Here is a 20,972-nt window from a genome sequence, read left to right as displayed (position 1 = left end):
ATTTATTTTTCTTGCTTTATTCACTTACCCATCTACTTATTTATTCTTAAAAAAAAAAAAATTGCAGGTGATTGGGGATCTTATATTATTATTATTATTATTACTAATATTATTAGTATTATTATTGTTATTATTAGTATTATGATTATTGTTAGTATCATTATCATTATTATTATTATTAGTATTCATCTATTGTATGTTCTTTTTATCATTATGTTATTCATCTTATTTTAGCTTCATTTTTTATTTATTTATTTATCTTTATTTATCTTTATCTTTATTTTTATTTTCTTAATTTATTAACTAAAAATAATAATAATAATAATAATAATAATAATAATAATAATAATAATAATAATAATAATAATAATAATAAGCAAATGGAAAGATCTGGGAGTTGGGGCAACCACATAAAAAAAAAAATAATAATAATAATAAAATGGTGAAAAAAAAAAAAAGGAAGGTTTAGCAGGCTGCATGGAATGAAGAGGAGCTTGGGAAAACGGTGAGGGGGAGTTTTCGAAGAGTTTGGCACGGGAAAATGCAGAGAAGGGAAGTCTTGAAGAGGAAGAAAGGATCGGCTAGAAAAAGAAAATGGGGAGTTAAGAGGGTCAGTTGTGGATGCTTGGAAGGAATGAGTTGCAGAGGAAGAGAAGACTGAAAAACCAGTGGAAAAAACGAAGGATAGGAGAAAGCATAACAAAAAAAAGGAGCGGCCGTAGGTAAGCTGATTGTGAGTTTTCTTGCTTACTTTGATTAATATACTTGTCCTCTTTTTCTCATTTATTTTGCTTTGCATTGCTTGTTGATTTGGGTACGGGTAAGATGGGTTACATGCTGAACTTTGTTGATTTATGGATTATTTTTTATATTTAGTTGTTGTTGATCTCACTGCCATTCTTGAGGACTGGCTCGGTGCTAGTGTGACTCTGTTTCATATATATTGTGTAAAGCTAGCTTAAGGTCTCCTTACCTATCTCAAGCCCATGGAGAATATATGAAATGAGGTTTCATACATTTAACATTTGCTTGATATTCTGTTGGCCTTCCTCTGTTTTTTTTTACTCTGTTTTTGTCTATGCTCTCTGTCTCTCTGTACACTTTCTTGGGGGAGTCCTCTGTTTTTTCTATGTTTGGGAGAATTGATGGTTCTAGCATTGGATTCTTTGAGATTTTCATTTGTTGCTCTATCCGAGTCTGAGGATTTTCCATTTTCCACAAATTGGCAACTCCGCTGGGGATCGAACCCAGAATCTCTGGTTTCATAGAAGATCAAGCTCGAACTTAAGTTGAGGCAAATATGGCGTTTAATTAGTCGATTGATGGATACCTTCTCTTTGTGTTTTTCTATGATCGAGTGTTCATAGCACACTGAGAGTTTGATGTGATGATTTGCTATGCTTGACTATCATATTCATTTGGGACATTAACGTGTTGATGACATTGATTGTTTATCTTGTCTGTCTTAGCATAGTGACTTTGATCTTGCCATGATTGTTCTGTTCACCTCACATGTGTAGACTCATTGTTGTACATATTCTAACTGGATGTGTTGATTCTCTCGCTTGTATATTATCTTAATCATCTTTGAGCATGCTGTCTTTGCCACTATTCGTCTTGATTTTCATATTCTCGTTTAGCTTGTATGTAGACATGGATGATGTATCTGCACTTTGCTTGATTGCCTGTTGCATGACTACCCTTCTCCTGTGTGATTGCATGTTGCTTGTCTGTGTGGGTCGCACATATATCCCCTTACCTCCAACCCTCTGGTTTCGGTCATTTCCTTCCTTTCGGTTCTTACATTTACAAGTGTGAGACCTTGTGTGTGTTTGTTTCTCTAACCGAGCTAGTGGTTAGGAGTAGGGTCTAGCGACGGGCTATATTGATGTTTGGGAGCATTCTGGAGAAAGACGACACACTGATACTGATTGAAGTCCGATCTTTGAAGACTTGTATAGCCTAGAGCTAGGTTTTATGGATATTCGTGTGACCAGTATGTTTCTTTTTTCTATTTTAGATTCATAGGATTTTCGGATGCACCCACACCACTCATTGTGCACTTTAGTTGACTAGTGAGTGCTGAGAGTTGTGAGAGCTTTAGCCAAAGGAAACCCCCTGGGATGTCGAGGTAGTGCATGTGTGGAGGTGATGACCACCTTGCATGGAAGCGCCCCGTCTCTTCGGAGGCATGCAGAGGGTTGCATACCGCTGGAGGGTATGATCGCTTCTGCTAGGGATCCTTTAACCCACCTTGTTATTTTTAGAGCCACCTTGTCCTTTTAGGCTAAGCTTAGGCCCCATTATGATTCCCTTCCTACACGTGGGTGCATCTGTGGTCCTTTAAAGCCGGGTTAGTAGAAATAGGTTTAGTTACCTTCGTAGTAGTCTCTTCTATATTCACTTAGAATTGGATATTAGTCTCAGTACTTCCAGGTTACCTTCCTGTATAGTTGATAGACATTCCTTGTAGAGTTTTCTTTACACCGTATCTTATCTAGTATTTCCACTATTATAGGAGTATTGATACGTTCGATCTGGGTTCAGCTTCTTGGATTAGAGTTAGAGGGAGATTGATTAGAGTGTCAGACCAGTCAGATCAGACAGATATGGATTCGCAGGTGGTTACAGTTGATCAGTTTGCTGCTGCTATGGCTTCGATCCAGGAGGCCATAACTAGCCTTGGTCAGAGGATGGATGGGCAGCAGGCCCAACAGGTTCCAGTTCAGGAGAGTGTGCAGTATGATCCCACTATTCCGCCCCCTCTCCCGCCTAGTCAGATAGCTACACAGGACACTCAGATGCCACCACCTCCCCCACTTGGTCAGACAGTTCCACAGCCTACACCATTTACTTTACAGAGTCAAACTGAGGTTACCCCACCGCCTGCCATGGTGGTTGTTCCGACCTCGGAGGATGCCCATGCACGCATGGACAGGCTTGAGCAGAAGATGAGACAGATGAGAGTATCAGATGGAGGTATGGGATGGGATGATTTTGATGGACTACCAGTGGCCAGTCTGCCGGCCAAGTTTAGGATGCCAGAGATCGAGCGATACACAGGGATTGGATGTCCGCGCATTCATTTGAGACTATATAGTATTGTTATGAGGGCCCACGGCTTGGATGAGGCTCAGATGATTATGTTATTCCCCATGTCCTTAAGTGGGGCGGCCCAGCGTTGGTTTGCTTCTTTAGATGTATCACGTCGTCGTACATGGGATGATTTAGCCCAGGAGTTTCTGCGACAGTTTGCATTTAACACTGTCATAGATGTCTCACGGAGGGAGTTGGAGGCCTTGAGGCAAAGGCCCGATGAGACAGTCACATCATTCATCTCCCGTTGGAGAGAGAAGATTGCCCAGATCATTGATAGGCCGTCTGAGAGAGATCAGATCAGCATGATTATGAAGAGCTTGCAGCCTCGATTTGCTAGACATTTGATGGGGTTCCCACACGTGGACTTTGGATCTTTGGTGCAGGCATTATATGGTATTGAGGAGGATATTGCTAGAGGTTTGTGGCCTGATTCTTCCCCTTCAGACTCGAAAGGGAAGAAACCCGCTATTGGACAAAGACCAGGGGACGTCAGCGCCATCAGTACCGTCAGACCGAGGCCCCCCAGATATTATCAGACAGTTGGACAGACTTCTGGAGTTTATTATCCGCCATCACCCCATGTGCAGTATAGGTCACCAGTTCCTTTTAGACCTATGTCTCCCACATATCTACACTCAGCTCCACAGCCAGTATATGCTACTCAGACCACACAGAGGCCACCTGCTCATTATCCTCAGCCTAGGGCTCCACCTGCACCGAGACCGATGCGGCAATTTTCCCAGTTGGGAATGCCTTTGAGTAGAGCTTTCCAGAAGCTCATAGAGGGAGGATTGTTGACTGCACTAGCACCGAGACCACCACCTCGGCCTTTGCCACCTCAGTTCAGGATGGACCTTCACTGTGCTTACCATCAGGGTCCAGGACATGACACTGACCGCTGCTCTACTCTGAGACATGCTATTCAGGACTTGATAGATCAGGGTCTGGTTAACTTGGGACAGCCAAGTGTGACCACGAACCCTTTACCTGCTCACACCACACATTCGGTGCCTCCACCTACTGGTGGTATTCATCACATGGATTTTGTTCAGGACGATGTCATACACATGTTGAGTTGGGATGATGGATTGCCTGGGATGATTGTTCCATATGATGGCTATGAGATTGTAGGAGCTACATCAGATTCTTCAATCCCTACACCATTCAGTTTGATCTCGGATAGAGCACTGTTACAGTTGATTCCTTTTACACCATCATATGTCGGGCATAGGGACATGTTTGCTCCATTTATTCTACGGCCTGAGGATGTTGATGTACAGGTTATGACCCGTAGTGGGAGGATAGCCCAGGCTACACCTCCAGTTACCAGACCATTTGGTGGTACAGACTCTCGTGAGGAGGTCAGGAGGGAGGATGATGAGATATTGAGACAGTTGCAGAGCACCCAGGCTCGGATATCCATTTGGAGTTTGTTGGCTACTTCTAGCATTCATAGAGATGCACTTATTCGAGCTTTGAGTCAGATACGTGTGGAGACCTCTACTACTCCTGAGGTATTGATTCATATGATGACAGCTGATAGGGCCACTTGCATTGTGTTTTCTGCTGATGATCTACCACCGGAGGGTTCTGACCATACTCGCCCTCTCTATATTACAGTTGTTTGTTCAGGCCACAGAGTCCCATCCGTCTTGTTAGACAATGGCTTTGCCCTGAATGTTTGCCCATTAGCCACTGCTATGGCCCTCGGTTTTGCACCCTCAGATTTTGGTCCCTCCACACAGACAGTGAGGGCTTATGACAACACTCAGAGAGAGGTCATGGGCACCTTGACTATAGATTTGCTCATCGGCCCGACCACATTCTCTATATTATTCCAGGTTTTGAGGATTCCTGCTTCCTTTAACTTGCTTTTGGGCCGACCTTGGATTCACCAGGCTGGAGCTATTCCATCTTTCCTTCATCAGAAGGTGAAATTTATCCATGACGGACAAGTTATTACAGTGCAGTCTACTAGAGACATGATTTCATCCTCTGAGCCAGTATTGCAGATCAGTCATAGTGATGATGATTTTTTTCTGACGGGATTCACATTCGATGAGGTACAGACCCTTGAGATTCAGGATTTTTGCAGAGATTTCGTGGCCATGTCATTTGACCAGCATAGTAGTACCCTTGTTCTTGATATGATGAGAGGCATGTCATTTCTACCTGGTTTTGGGTTAGGACGACGCCAACATGGATCTAGTGAGTTTGTGACTTCTATTGATCATGAAACTCCTTATGGACTTGGATTCACCCCTTCAGAGGATGATGTTTGTTATATGGCACGACTACGTAGGGACAAGGTGAGGGCTCGTTTGTCTGGCATCCCATTTGATTATCCTGTTCGCCCTTACACCTTCAACCTGACTGATTACTTTGTTAGGGGATCAGAGGTTCAGCCTCGTGTTGAGGAGATAGGTGTTGATGATAGTACATTAGGTGAGCTTCAGCATGTGTTTCATCAGATGCAGTTGGATGATGAGACCTCTGACATGTCAGCTTCTGTGATGATCCTCCCACCATCTCCGGATCGAGCCAGCTTATTCTCCTTGTGCTTCCCGGATGAGACTACTGATTATGGGGTAATCATTGAGCCCAAAGATATGACTGATGGAGTACTTCTTCGTGATGAGTATCATGATGAGATGGACATGTTGGGTATCAGTCAGTTCCTTGATACAGTTCAGCGTGAGCCTTTTTCGCCATTGGAGCTTTTTGGAGTATCTGTCATCGAGATTGCTGAGGAGGATCAGACTGTTCCTGCTCCTGAGCTTTCTGCTTTTGTTATTCCTACTATTGATATGTATGAGGGCACTGTTGGCCCAATTGAGGGAGCGTCCGATTCTGTGGACCCACCTCTTTCATTTGACATTCTATCGGGATTTGTCACCCGCTTTGACTGTGTTTCTGATGATTCAGTTATGGATTTGAGCATTTACGAGTATTCGTCTGTCTCTTGTGATGATGTTTCGTTATTTGCACCTTATCCACTCACTTCATAGATATTTGATATAAATGATGAAATTGCACAGCCCGATTCAGGTAGAGACTCTTTTGATCACGACTCTGATCCCATAGATGAGAGAGTTTCACCCGCTACAAGGGATGTTGAGATTGTTGATTTTGGCATAGATGATCAGCCTAGAGAACTGAAGATTGGTTTACCCCTCTCCACAGATGAAAGGAATAGACTTATTCATTTACTCAGATCATACTTGGATGTCTTTGCGTGGTCATATGAGGACATGCCAGGCCTTGATCCCTCTATAGTTCAGCATCATCTGCCTATTCTACCACATGTTAGACCAGTTAAGCAGAAATTGAGGCGATTGCACCCACGTTGGAGTCTACAGGTGAAAGAGGAAATTCAGAAATAGCTCAGTGTTGGGTTTATATCAGTAGTTGAGTATCCAGAGTGGTTGGCTAATGTCGTCCCAGTTCCCAAAAAGGATGGCAAGGTTAGAGTTTGTGTCGATTTCAGAGACCTTAATAAAGCCAGCCCTAAGGATGATTTTCCCCTCCCACATATTGATTTGTTGGTTGATAGCACCACAGGCCATTCGATGTTGTCTTTCATGGATGGATTCTCGGGGTATAATCAGATTTTGATGGCTCCAGAGGATATGGAGAAGACAGCCTTCATTACCGAGTGGGGTACCTACTGTTATAGAGTTATGCCATTTGGGTTGAAGAATGCAGGAGCTACTTATCAGAGAGCCGCTACCACTTTGTTTCATGACATGATGCATAAGGATGTGGAAGTTTATGTGGATGATATGATTGTGAAATCCCGAGGTAGAGCAGATCACCTAGCGGCCCTAGAGAGATTCTTTAAGAGGATTCGGAAATTCAGATTGAGGCTAAACCCCAAGAAGTGCACCTTTGGAGTGACTTCTGGGAAACTGTTGGGGCATATGGTCAGTGATCGGGGCATAGAGGTCGACCCAGATAAAATCAAAGTCATACTTGACATGCCTGTACCGAGGACTGAGAAAGAGATCAGGGGTTTTCTAGGCAGGTTACAATATATTAGTCGTTTCATAGCCAGATTGACAAACATATGTGAGCCCATCTTTCGTCTTTTGAGAAAGAATCAGCCAACGGTTTGGAATGACAACTGCCAAATTGCATTTGAGAAGATCAAGGAGTATTTGCTTTCTCCTCCTGTTTTAGTGCCTCCTATGCCAGGACGTCCACTTCTTCTATATTTGTCAGTTTCAGACATGGCCTTGGGATGCATGCTAGCTCAGCTTGATGACTCCGGGAAAGAGCGAGCGATTTACTATTTGAGTAAGAGGATGCTGGAGTATGAGATGAGATATGTTATGATTGAGCGCATGTGTTTAGCGTTAGTTTGGGCCACCAGGAGATTGAGGCACTACATGACTGAGTATTCGGTGTGCTTGATTTCTCGGTTAGATCCTTTGAGGTATCTGTTTGATAGACCTGCATTGACTGGTAGATTGATGAGATGGCTCATACTCCTGACAGAGTTTGATATTCAATACGTTTCTCAGAAGTCTATTAAGGGAAGTATTGTCGCCGATCATTTGGCTTCATTACCGATATCTGAGGGTAGACCAGTTGATGATGATTTTCCAGATGAGGAGTTCATTGCCATGACTAGCTTATCAGGTTGGCGCATGTACTTCGATGGTGCAGCCAACCAATTAGGGTTTGGGATAGGCGTTTTGTTGATATCTCCCCAAGGTGATCATATTCCGAGGTTAGTTCGTTTGGTGTTTTCAAATCGACATCTCACCACGAACAACATAGTTGAGTATGAGGCTTGTATCCTTGGTTTAGAGACTGCACTAGAGCTTGGCATTAGACAGATGGAAGTATTTGGTGACTCCAATCTCGTACTCAGGCAGATTCAGGGAGATTGGAAGACTAGGGATGTAAAGCTTAGGTCGTATCATGCTTATTTAGAGTTACTGGTTGGGAGATTTGATGACTTGAGATACACTCATCTACCTAGAGCACAAAACCAGTTTGCTGATGCCTTAGCTACCTTAGCTTCTTCCGTGGATATTCCGATTGATGTGGTTATACGTCCATTGCTGATTGAGTCGAGGTTTGCCCCCGCCTATTGTTGTTTGATTGGAGAGACGGAGACCCAGGATGATCTACCTTGGTATCATGACATTTATCAGCTTCTTAGATCTAGCATATACCCAGAGGCTGCCACTGCCCGGGATCGTAGGGCATTGAGGCAGTTAGCCACTAGATTTGTGATTTGCGGAGAGACTCTATATAGGCGATCAGCTGATGGTATGCTTTTATTATGTTTAGATCGAACCTCTACAGATCGAGCGATGAGAGAGGTTCATGCGGGAGTTTGTGGTCCGCACATGGGAGGACACATGCTGGCTCGTAAGATTATGAGGACGGGTTATTTCTGGTTGACTATGGAGACAGATTGTTGTCAGTTTGTTCAGAAATGTCCAGAGTGTCAAATTCATGGTGATCTCATACATGCACCGCCATCAGAATTACACGCTTTGACCTCGCCATGGCCGTTTTCAGTATGGGGCATTGATATTATTAGGAAGGTTTCACCAAAATCTTCCAGTGGTCATGAGTTCATCCTGGTTGCCATAGATTATTTCACCAAGTGGGTGGAAGCCGCATCATATGCGAGGTTGACATCTGTTAGGGTTGCCAGTTTCATCAGATCACACATCATTTGCCGCTATGGGGTTCCTCACGAGCTGATTTCTGACAGAGGGGCGCACTTCCGAGCTGAGGTAGGTACTTTGTTGCAGAAGTATGCCATCCGACATCATAGATCTTCTGCATATAGGCCACAGACCAATGGGGCAGTAGAGGCTGCAAACAAGAATATTAAGAGGATTTTGAGGAAAATGGTTGAGACTTCTCAGGATTGGTCAGAGAAGCTTCCTTTTGCATTATGGGTATACCGTACCTCTTTTCGTACTTCTACAGGAGCTACGCCTTACTCTCTAGTGTATGGTATGGAGGTTGTTTTGCTAGTCGAGACAGAGATGGGCTCATTGAGAGTAGCCCTTGAGCAGCAAATTTCTGAGACAGAGTGGGCTCAGGCCCGATTTGATCAGCTTAACCTTTTAGATGAGAGGAGGTTGAGAGCAGCGGATCATGTTCAGGCCTATCAGAGAAAGATGGCTCGTGCCTTCAGGAAAATGGTCAAGCCTAAACCACTACATAAGGGGGATTTGGTTTTGAGGATGCTCAGAGGTTTGATTGGAGACCCTAGGGGGAAGTTCAGACCTAATTGGAGTGGACCTTATGTTATTCGAGAGCTGACTCTAGAAGGGGCTGCATGGTTGACTGACCTAGATGGAAACCAATTTTTGGAGCCAACTAATGTGGATCAACTGAAGAAGTATTACGTTTAAGATCATGGTCAAAGGATGGGTGGCCATCATTTCGATTAGCCTTATACCTTATCGCACTCATTTCACATACATCCCGTTGCTAGCCCCTTGAGCCCCATGAGTACATTAAAGCCTTTCATTTTTATAACTCTACTTACCTTTCATCACCTGGGTAGGGGCCCTTGGTTGTGTATGAATGTTTTACTTGGATAGTCTCATGAGTTTCAACTCTTTGATCTATTTTCATTTTTCTTGCCATCATCCTTTACTATTCCACTTCTATTATGTTTCATTATTGTTCATTTTTCATCTACTTACGTGTTTTGTCTTTCCTTGCTTCGTCTCATTCTCTTTATTTCTCTAGTTGATGACTTTTCACATTTTTTGGTGCATCAAGTTAGTCATGTCACATCCTTCATTCCATCTGTTGACTTTGATCTGGATACCTTAGCTTGAGAGGTGACCTTAGGGTTGGGGCTTTATATACATGTCAGTGATTGGAGTCGACATACTTTTGGGGGTTTATGTATGATTCATATTTTCATTGGGGATTGAAGAGAGTTTATTCATTTCTATTCTTTGCTCAGTGGGGTTTTGGTTTATTGATACTAGTATTCACAAAAAGCAAAAAAAAAAAAAAAAGCAAAAAAAAAAAAAATAAATAAAATAAAATAAAATAAAAGAAAAAAAAAAGTTGTGACAATAAGTTTGTTTATGGTAGCATATTCTATTGGGCATTCATTGATGTTTGAGGGTTTTTCATGGAGTTATCTATCATTGAGCTCGTATGTGAGCCTTTCTGAGAGCATCCTGTTCCTTGTGTTACTCATGTTTTCTGAGTAATAATAGTTTGGTGAGAGTTTTGTGAGATCCTTCACTTCATGGATCAGGGTTGGTATACATTGGGTGTGAGGATTGGGTAACCCATCACTAGGATCTCCAGATCACTGTCTTCACTCCCATTCCATCTTTGGTGATATGATTTTCCTTGGCTGCACTAATATGAGTTAGTCATCATCCTTGTATCTTCTCGCTTCTCTCATTCATTTTCGATCATCTCTTTTCATGGTGATTATTCCATATTTATTTATTTATTTATTTTTTCTTCCATTGATACATGTCTTTGTTTTAGTAGCCTCTTCATACCCATTACATCGCGTTGAAGACCTGACCACTTCCCTTTTCTCTTATAGTTCGTCATTGACACTTCCATTGTTCGCTATCGAGTTAGTTGGCTCATGAGATTACCCTGCACATCACATCTTACACACAAGGGTATTGGGTTTGATCATTGGATACTTGAGCCCAGTTTTCTTTCATTTCTTTTACCCTATAACCTAAGCCTACATTACGGTCCGTGTCGTAAGACCACCTTGAGGCCATGAGATTAAACGTTATCTTTGACAGTCTCCAGTTGGGCAGGTCTTAACAATTGGTTGAAATATGGGTGTTGCTATGCTTTCCCTTATGGAAGATGCTTCGAGTGACATTTGGTTCCTCTTATGCTTAGTCTGATGATGTTTGGCAGAACCTGAGTATGAAGATAGTGTTTAACTGGTGATATCAGTCCTGTTTCTTTGACACACCAGATGCCATACTGGGGCATATCCCTCTTTTGTTGAGGTGAACTGATGGGAGTAGTAATACATGGGCGGATGGTCTGTATTAATTACTTACTTCACGTGAGGATCATTTGTTACACTGGAGCATATTTCTCGCTTTGATGAGATGGGTGGCTTTGTGCCTTGTATTTATGATTCTCTATTCTACATGGGAGATTGATGTCTCTATGATCAGTTTTTGTTTTCGTAGCCAGTTTATCTCCTTATATGAGCACATTTCTTCAGTTTTATAATTTGTGATATTGTGATTGGCTACATATGACATTGCTTGAGATTGAAATGGACCCCATCAGATTTCACCCAGAAAGTATCGATGGACTCCCTTGTCAAGAGTTTATGAGACGATTTGTTTTCGCCATAGTCATTCTTTTGTGAAATTGTGATGCGCATTTGTTCAGCTTTATCTGCGAGATCAGTTGACAAGGAATTTATTTGAAATATGAAGAAATTTATGTTTATACTTCTCGAGACCTTTGTCATGAGGTGTTGCTTCTTTCTCATTACGATGTTTGCAGCTACGTGTTTCATTGGAGATTTTAGCAGCTTGATGCAACCGTGATACTGAGGCATACCCCCTTCTTTGAGATTATCAAGCTTAGGTTTTGATTTTTTTTATATAGGTCGTTATACTGGGGCATATCCCCTGTGTAGAAGTTATCCAATTTTCTTCACCATTTTCATAGGCGTTCAGAGCCATCACTTTCATAGGCGTTCAGAGCCATCATTTTCATAGGCGTTTAGAGCCATCACTTTCATAGGCATTCAGAGCCATCATTTTCATAGGCGTTCAAAGCCATCACCACTATCATAGGCGTTCAGAGCCACTATTTTTATAGGCGTTCAGAGCCATCATTTTCATAGGCGTTCAGAGCCATCATTTTCATAGGCGTTCAGAGCCACCACTTTCATAAGCGTTCAGAGCCATCACCACTTTCATAGGCGTTCAGAGCCATCATTTTCATAGGAGTTCAGAGCCACCACTTTCATAGGCATTCAGAGCCACCATCATTTTCATAGGCGTTCATAGCCATCATTTTCATAGGCGTTCAGAGCCACCATCGTTTTCATAGGCGTTCAGAGCCACTATTTTTATAGGCGTTCAGAGCCATCATTTTCATAGGTGTTCAGAGCCATCATTTTCATAGGCGTTCAGAGCCATCATTTTCATAGGCGTTCAGAGCCATCACTTTCATAGGCGTTCAGAGCCATCATTTTCATAGGCGTTTAAAGCCATCACTTTCATAGGCCTTCAGAGCCATCATTTTCATAGGCGTTCAGAGCCATCACCACTTTCATTGGCGTTCAGAGCCACTATTTTTATAGGCGTTCAGAGCCATCATTTTCATAGGCGTTCAGAGCCATCATTTTCATAGGCATTCAGAGCCACCACTTTCATAGGCGTTCAGTGCCATCACCACTTTCATAGGCGTTCAGAGCCATCATTTTCATAGGCGTTCAGAGCCACCACTTTCATAGGCGTTCAGAGCCACCATCATTTTCATAGGCGTTCAGAGCCATCATTTTCATAGGCATTCAGAGCCACCATCATTTTCATAGGCGTTCAGAGCCACCACCATTTTCATAGGCGTTCAGAGCCATCATTTTCATAGGCGTTCAGAGCCATCACCACTTTCATAGGCGTTCAGAGCCACTATTTTTATAGGCGTTCAGAGCCATCATTTTCATAGGCGTTCAGAGTCATCATTTTCATAGGCGTTCAGAGCCATCATTTTCATAGGCGTTCAGAGCCATCACTTTCATAGGCATTCAGAGCCATCATTTTCATAGGCGTTCAGAGCCATCACCACTTTCATAGGCGTTCAGAGCCATCATTTTCATAGGTGTTCAGAGCCATCACCACTTTCATAGGCGTTCAGAGCCACTATTTTTATAGGCGTTCAGAGCCATCATTTTCATAGGCGTTCAGAGCCATCATTTTCATAGGCGTTCAGAGCCACCACTTTCATAGGCGTTCAGAGTCATCACCACTTTCATAGGCGTTTAGAGCCATCATTTTCATAGGCGTTCAGAGCCACCACTTTCATAGGCGTTCAAAGTCACCATCATTTTCATAGGCGTTCAGAGCCACCATCATTTTCACAGGCGTTCAGAGCCACCACCATTTTCATAAGCGTTCAGAGCCATCACTTTCATAGGCGTTCAGAGCCATCATTTTCATAGGCGTTCAGAGCCATCACTTTCATAGGCGTTTAGAGCCACCACTTTTATAGACGTTCAGAGCCACCATTTTCATAGGCGTTCAGAGCCATCATTTTCATAGGAGTTAAGAGCCATCATTTTCATAGGCGTTCAGAGCCACCACTTTCATAGGCGTTCAGAGCCATCATTTTCATAGGCGTTCAGAGCAATCATTTTCATAAGCGTTCAGATCCACCACTTTCATAGGCGTTCAGAGCCATCACCACTTTCATAGGCATTTAGAGCCATCATTTTCATAGGCGTTCAGAGCCATCATTTTCATAGGCGTTCAGAGCCATCATTTTCATAGGCGTTCAGAGCCACCACTTTCATAGGCGTTCAGAGCCACCATCATTTTCATAGGCGTTCAGAGCCATCATTTTCATAGGCGTTCAGAGCCACCATCATTTTCATAGGCGTTCAGAGCCATCATTTTCATAGGCGTTCAGAACTATTATTTTCATAGGCGTTCAGAGCCACCACTTTCATAGGCGTTCAGAGCCACCACTTTCATAGGCGTTCAGAGCCACCACTTTCATAGGCGTTCAAAGCCATCACCACTTTCATAGGCGTTCAGAGCCATCATTTTCATAGGCGTTCAGAGCCATCATTTTCATAGGCGTTCAGAGCCGCCACTTTCATAGGCGTTTAGAGCCATCATTTTCATAGGCCTTCAGAACCACCATCATTTTCATAGGCGTTCAGAGCCATCATTTTCATAGGCGTTCACAGCCACCACCATTTTCATAGGCGTTCAGAGCCACCATTTTCATAGGCGTTCAGAGCCACCATTTGCATAGGCGTTCAGAGTCACTTTCTATAAACCTCTTATTCATGGTATTTCTTTCCTTGCATATGGTTTATCTTGGGATTTATTGCATCATGTGCTAAGACAAAATTTCTGGTCTTTCTTAGTTTTTCGGTATAGTTCATTTCGTTCCACTCATTACTCGTGTTTCCCCTCGTATTCCTTACACTCATGATCTCTACCGAAGAGGGGCATATTTGTAGACCCTCTATTTTGTCCTACTAGAACATGTTCTATTACGTGTCCGTTTGATACTTTATAATAATTCTCTGATGACCCATTGGGCACCACCTTAGGCCTACTTTTGCACCCTATGCCCATTTAGATACACCTGGCCCGGTAGGTACACTCCTAGGTCACTTAGCACATTTTTATTTTATTTTTTTATTTTTTATTTTTTTCTTTTTTTCAACCACTCAGACACCTTCTTAATTTGATTTCAACCTAATTCACCTTGACACTTTCCACTTAGGTTACCTGGGTCACTTAGATGTTTTCTTTAGGCTTAATTCTTTAAGACTAATTTCTTGATTGATTTATTTTTAAGATTAGGCGAGTATTTGGCTTGATTTTTATATTTTTTTGGATTGCTTGAGTTGAATTTTCAATTATTTTGATTGTGTCAATTTGACATCTTGCCTATTTTTATTTTTTATTTTTTTATCTGTGTTATAGTTTAATGTTTAGATTATTGTTGCGTGCATTGGGCACTTATTTATTTTTCTTGCTTTATTCACTTACCCATCTACTTATTTATTCTTAAAAAAAAAAAAAAAATTGCAGGTGATTGGGGATCTTATATTATTATTATTATTATTACTAATATTATTAGTATTATTATTGTTATTATTAGTATTATGATTATTGTTAGTATCATTATCATTATTATTATTATTAGTATTCATCTATTGTACGTTCTTTTTATCATTATGTTATTCATCTTATTTTAGCTTCATTTTTTTTATATTTATTTATCTTTATTTATCTTTATCTTTATTTTTATTTTCTTATTTTATTAAATAAAATAATAATAATAATAATAATAAGCAAATGGAAAGGTCTAGGAGTTGGGGCAGCCACATAAAAAAAAAAAAAATAAATAAAATAATAAAATGGTGAAAAAAAAAAAAAAGAGGAAGGGTTAGTAGGCTGCATGGAATGAAGAGGAGCTTGGGAAAACGGTGAGGGGGAGTTTTCGAAGAGTTTGGCACGGGAAAATGCAGAGAAGGGAAGTCTTGAAGAGGAAGAAAGGATCGACTAGAAAAAGAAAATGGGGAGTTAAGAGGGTCAGTTGTGGATGCTTGGAAGGAATGAGTTGCAGAGGAAGAGAAGACTGAAAAACCAGTGGAAAAAACGAAGGATAGGAGAAAGCATAACAAAAAAAAGGAGCGGCCGTAGGTAAGCTGATTGTGAGTTTTCTTGCTTACTTTGATTAATATACTTGTCCTATTTTTCTCATTTATTTTGCTTTGCATTGCTTGTTGATTTGGGTGCGGGTAAGATGGGTTACATGCTGAACTTTGTTGATTTATGGATTATTTTTTATATTTAGTTGTTGTTGATCTCACTGCCATTCTTGAGGACTGGCTCGGTGCTAGTGTGACTCTGTTTCATATATATTGTGTAAAGCTAGCTTAGGGTCTCCTTACCTGTCTCAAGCCCATGGAGAATATATGAAATGAGGTTTCATACATTTAACATTTGCTTGATATTCTGTTGGTCTTCCTCTGTTTTTTTTTTACTCTATTTTTGTCTATGCTCTCTGTCTCTCTGTACACTTTCTTGGGGGAGTCCTCTGTTTTTTCTATGTTTGGGAGAATTGATGGTTCTAGCATTGGATTCTTTAAGATTTTCATTTGTTGCTCTATCCGAGTCTGAGGATTTTCCATTTTCCACACCGGGCGAGTACCGAAAAAGAGTCGAATCAATGTGAGTACCGAAAAATGGTAGAATCCGGTCGATTACCGGGAAAAGGTAGAATCCGGGCGAGTACCAGGAAAAGGTAGAATCCGTGCAAGAATCAAAAAACTGTTTCCGCGAGTACCGGAAAAGGGTCCAATTAGCGTGAGTACCGAAAAATGGAAGAATTCGGGCGAGTACCGGGAAAAGGTAGAATCCGTGCGAGTATCGAAAAACTATTTGGGCGAGTACCGGAAAAAGGTCCAATTAGTGTGAGTACCGAAAAATGGTAGAATCCAGGCGAGTACCGAGAAAAGGTAGAATGCGAGCGAGTATCGAAAAACTGTGCGGGCGAGTACCGGAAAAGGGTCCAATCAGTGTGCGTACCGAAAAATGGTAGAATCCAGGCGAGTATCGAGAAAAGGTAGAATGCGAGCGACTATCGAAAAACTCTGCGGGCGAGTACCGGAAAAGGGTTCAATCAGTGTGAGTACCAAAAAAAGGTAGAATTAGGGCGAGTACCGGGAAAAGGTAGAATCCGTGCGAGTATCGAAAAACTGTTCGGGCGAGTACCGAAAAAGAGTCGAATCACTGTGAGTACCGAAAAATGGTAGAATCCGATCGATTACCGGGAAAAGGTAGAATCCGGGCGAGTACCGGGAAAAGGTAGAATCCGTGCGAGTATCGAAAAACTATTTGGGCGAGTACCGGAAAAGGGTCTAATCAGTGTGAGTACCGAAAAATGGTAGAATCCAGGCGAGTACCGAGAAAAGGTATAATGCGAGCGAGTATCGAAAAACTGTGCGGGCGAGTACCGGAAAAGGGTCCAATCAGTGTGAGTACCGAAAAATGGTAGAATCGGGGCGAGTACCGGGAAAAGGTAGAATCCGTGCGAGTATCGAAAAACTATCCGGGCGAGTACCGAAAAAGAGTCGAATAATTGTGAGTACCGAAAAATGGTAGAATCCGGGCGAATACCGGCAAAAGGTAGAATCCCTGGAATAATCAAAAAACTGTTTCCGCGAGTATCGGAAAAGAGTCCAATAAGTGTGAGTACCGAAAAATGGTAGAATCCAGGCGAGTACCGAGGAAAGGTAGAATGCGAGCGAGTATCGAAAAAATATGCGGGCGAGTACCGGAAAAGGGTCCAATCAGTGTGTGTACCGAAAAATTGTAGAATTAGGGCGAGTACCGAGAAAAGGTAGAATCCGTGCGAGTATCAAAAAACTGTCCGGGCGAGTACCGAAAAAGAGTCGAATCAATGTGAGTACCGAAAAATGGTAGAATCCGGGCGAGTACCGGGAAAAGGTAAAATCCGTGGAAGAATCAAAAAACTGTTTCCGCGAGTATCGGAAAAGGGTCCAATCAGTGTGAGTACCGAAAAATGGTAAAATCAGGGCGAGTACCGGGAAAAAGTAGAATCCGTGCGAGTGTCGAAAAACTATCCGGGCGAGTACCGAAAAAGAGTCGAATCAATGTGAATACCGAAAAATGGTAGAATCCGGGCGAGTAACAGGAAAAGGTAGAATCCATGCAAGAATCAAAGAACTGTTTCCTCGAGTACCGGAAAAGGGTCCAATCAGTGTGAGTACCGAAAAATGGTAGAATGCAGGTTGTATCGAAAAAATGTAGAATTTGTGCGAGTAGCGAAAAACTGTGCGGGCGAGTACTGGAAAAGGGTCCAATCAGTGTGAGTATCGAAAAATGGTAGAATCAGGGCCAGTACCAGGAAAAAGTAGAATCCGTGTCGAAAAACTGTAGGGGCGAGTACCGAAAAAGAGTCGAATCAATGTGCATACCGAAAAATTGTAGAATCCGGGCGAGTACCGGGAAAAGGTAGAATCCGTGCAAGAATCAAAAAACTATTTCCGCGAGTATCGAAAAAGGGTCCAATTAGTGTGAGTACCGAAAAATGGTAGAATGCAGGCGAGTACCGATAAAATGTAGAATTCGTGCGAGTATCGAAAAACTGTTTCCGCGAGTACCGAAAATGGGTCCAATCAGTGTGAGTACAGAAAAATGGTAGATTCGGGGCGAGTACCGGGAAAAGGTAGAATCCGTGAGAGTATTGAAAAACTTTTTGGGCGAGTATCGGAAAAGGGTCCAATTAGTGTGAGTACCGAAAAATGGTAGAATGCAGGCGAGTACCGACAAAAAGGTAGAATCCATGCGAGTATCGAAAAACTGTCCGGGCGAGTACCAAAAAAAAATCGAATCAATGTGAGTACCGACAAATGGTAGAATCCGGGCGATTACCGGGAAAAGGTAGAATCCGGGCGAGTACCGGGAAAAGGTTGAATCCGTGCAAGAATGAAAAAACAGTTTCCGCAAGCACCGGAAAAGGGTCCAATCAGTGTGAGTACCGAAAAATTGTAGAATCCGGGCGAGTACCGGGAAAAGGTAGAATCCGTGCGAGTATCGAAAAACTGTTTGGGCGAGTGCCGGAAAATGGTTCAATCAGTACGAGTACCAACAAATGGTAGAATTAGGGCGAGTACCGGGAAAAGGTAGAATCCGTGCGAGTATCGAAAAACTGTCCGGGCAAGTACCGAAAAAGAGTCGAATCAATGTGAGTACCAAAAAATGGTAGAATCCGGGCGAGTACCGGGAAAAGGTAGAATCGGTGGAAGAATCAAAAAACTGTTTCCGCGAGTATCGGAAAAGGGTCCAATCAGTGTGAATACCCAAAAATGGTAGAATGCAGGCTGTACCGACAAAAGGTAGAATTCGTGCGAGAAGGGAAAAACTGTGCGGGTGATTACCGGAAAAGGGTCCAATCAGTGTGAGTACCGAAAAATGATAGAATCAGGGCGAGTACCGGGAAAAGGTAGAATCCGTGCGAGTATTGAAAAACTATCCGGGCGAGTACCGAAAAAGAGTCGAATCAATGTGAGTACCGAAAAATGGTAGAATCCGGACGAGTACTGGGAAAAGGTAGAATCCGTGGAAGAATCAAAAAACTGTTTCCGCGAATATCGGAAAAGGGTCCAATAAGTGTGAGTACAGAAAATGGTAGAAACCAGGCGAGTACTGAGCAAAGGTAGAACGCGAGCGAGTATCGAAAAAATGTGCGGGCGAGTACCGGAAAAGGGTCCAATCAGTGTGAGTACCGAAAAATTGTAGAATCCGGGCGAGTACCGGGAAAAGGTAGAATCCGTGCGAGTATCGAAAAACTGTTTGGGCGAGTACCGAAAAAGGGTTCAATCAGTACGAGTACCGAAAAATGGTAGAATCAGGGCGAGTACCGGGAAAAGGTAGAATCCGTGCGAGTATCGAAAAATTGTCCGTACGAGTATCGAAAAAGAGTCGAATCAATGTGAATACCGAAAAATTGTAGAATCCGGGCGAGTACCTTGAAAAGGTAAAATACGTGGAAGAATGAAAAAACTATTTCTGCGAGTACCGGAAAAGGGTCAAATCAGTGTGAGTACCGAAAAATGGTAGAATCGGGGCGAGTACAGGGAAAAAGTAGAATCCATGCGAGTATCGAAAAACTATTTGGGCGAGTACCGGAAAAGTGTCCAATCAGAGTGAGTACCGAAAAATGGTAGAATCCAGTCGAGTATCGAGACAAGGTAGAATGCGAGCAAGTATCGAAAAACTGTGCGGGCGAGTACCGAAAAATGGTCCAATCAGTGTGAGTACCGAAAAATGGTAGACTCCGGGCGACTACCGGGAAAAGGTAGAATCCGTGGGAGTATCGAAAAACTATTTGGGCGAGTACAGGAAAAGGGTCCAACCAGTGTGAGTACCGAAAAATGGTAGAATCCAGGCAAGTACCAAGAAAAGGTAGAATGCGAGCGAGTATCGAAAAAATGTGCTGGCGAGTACCAGAAAAGGTTCCAATCACTGTCAGTACCGAAAAATGGTACTATCAGGGCGAGTACCAGGAAAATGTAGAATCCGTGCAAGAATCAAAAAACTGTTTCCGCGAGTATCGGAAAAGGGACTAATCAGAGTGAGTACCGAAAAATGGTAGAATGCAGGCGAGTACAGATAAAAGGTAGAATTCGTGCAAGTAGCGAAAAACTGTGCGGGCGATTACCGGAAAAGGGTCCAATCAGTGTGAGTACCGAAAAATGGTAGAATCAGGGCGAGTACCGGGAAAAGGTAGAATCCGTGCGAGTATCGAAAAACCGTCCGGGCGAGCACCGAAAAAGAGTCGAATCAATGTGAATACCGAAAAATGGTAGAATCCGGGCGAGTACCGGGAAAAGGTAAAATCCGTGGAAGAATGAAAAAACTGTTTCCCCGAGTACCGGAAAATGGTCAAATCAGTGTGAGTACGGAAAAATGGTAGAATCCGGGCGAGTAACGGGAAAAGGTAGAATCCGTGCGAGTATCGAAAAACTATTTCGGCGAGTACCAGAAAAGGGTCCAACCAGTGTGAGTACCGAAAAATGGTAGAATCCAGGCGAGTACCGAGAAAAGGTAGAATGCGAGCGAGTATCGAAAAAATGTGCCGACGAGTACCGGAAAAGGGTCCAATCAGTGTGAGTACCGAAAAATGGTAGAATCAGGGCGAGTACCGGGAAAAGGTAGAATCCGTGCGAGTATCGAAAAACTGTCCGGGCGAGTACCGAAAAAGAGTCGAATCAATGTGAGTACCGAAAAATGGTAGAATCCGTGCGAGTACCGGGAAAAGGTAGAATCCGTGCAAGAATGAAAAAACTGTTTCCGCGAGTACCGGAAAAGGGTCCAATCAGTGTGAGTACCGAAAAATGGTAGAATCCGGGCAAGTACCGGAAAAAGGTAGAATCCGTGCAAGAATATAAAACTGTTTCCGCGAGTATCCCAAAAGGGTCCAATCAGTGTGAGTACCGAAAAATGGTAGAATCCGGGCTAGTACCAACAAAAGGTAGAATTCGTGCGAGTAGCGAAAAACTGTGGGGGCGAGTACCAGAAAAGGGTCCAATCAGTGTGAGTACCGAAAAATGTTAGAATCAGGGCGAGTACCGGTAAAAGGTAGAATCCGGGCGA

The sequence above is a fragment of the Vitis vinifera genome, chromosome 6 (assembly GCF_030704535.1).
Source record: "Vitis vinifera cultivar Pinot Noir 40024 chromosome 6, ASM3070453v1".
Taxonomy (NCBI): domain Eukaryota; kingdom Viridiplantae; phylum Streptophyta; class Magnoliopsida; order Vitales; family Vitaceae; genus Vitis; species Vitis vinifera.
This window is presented reverse-complemented; position numbering follows the sequence as displayed.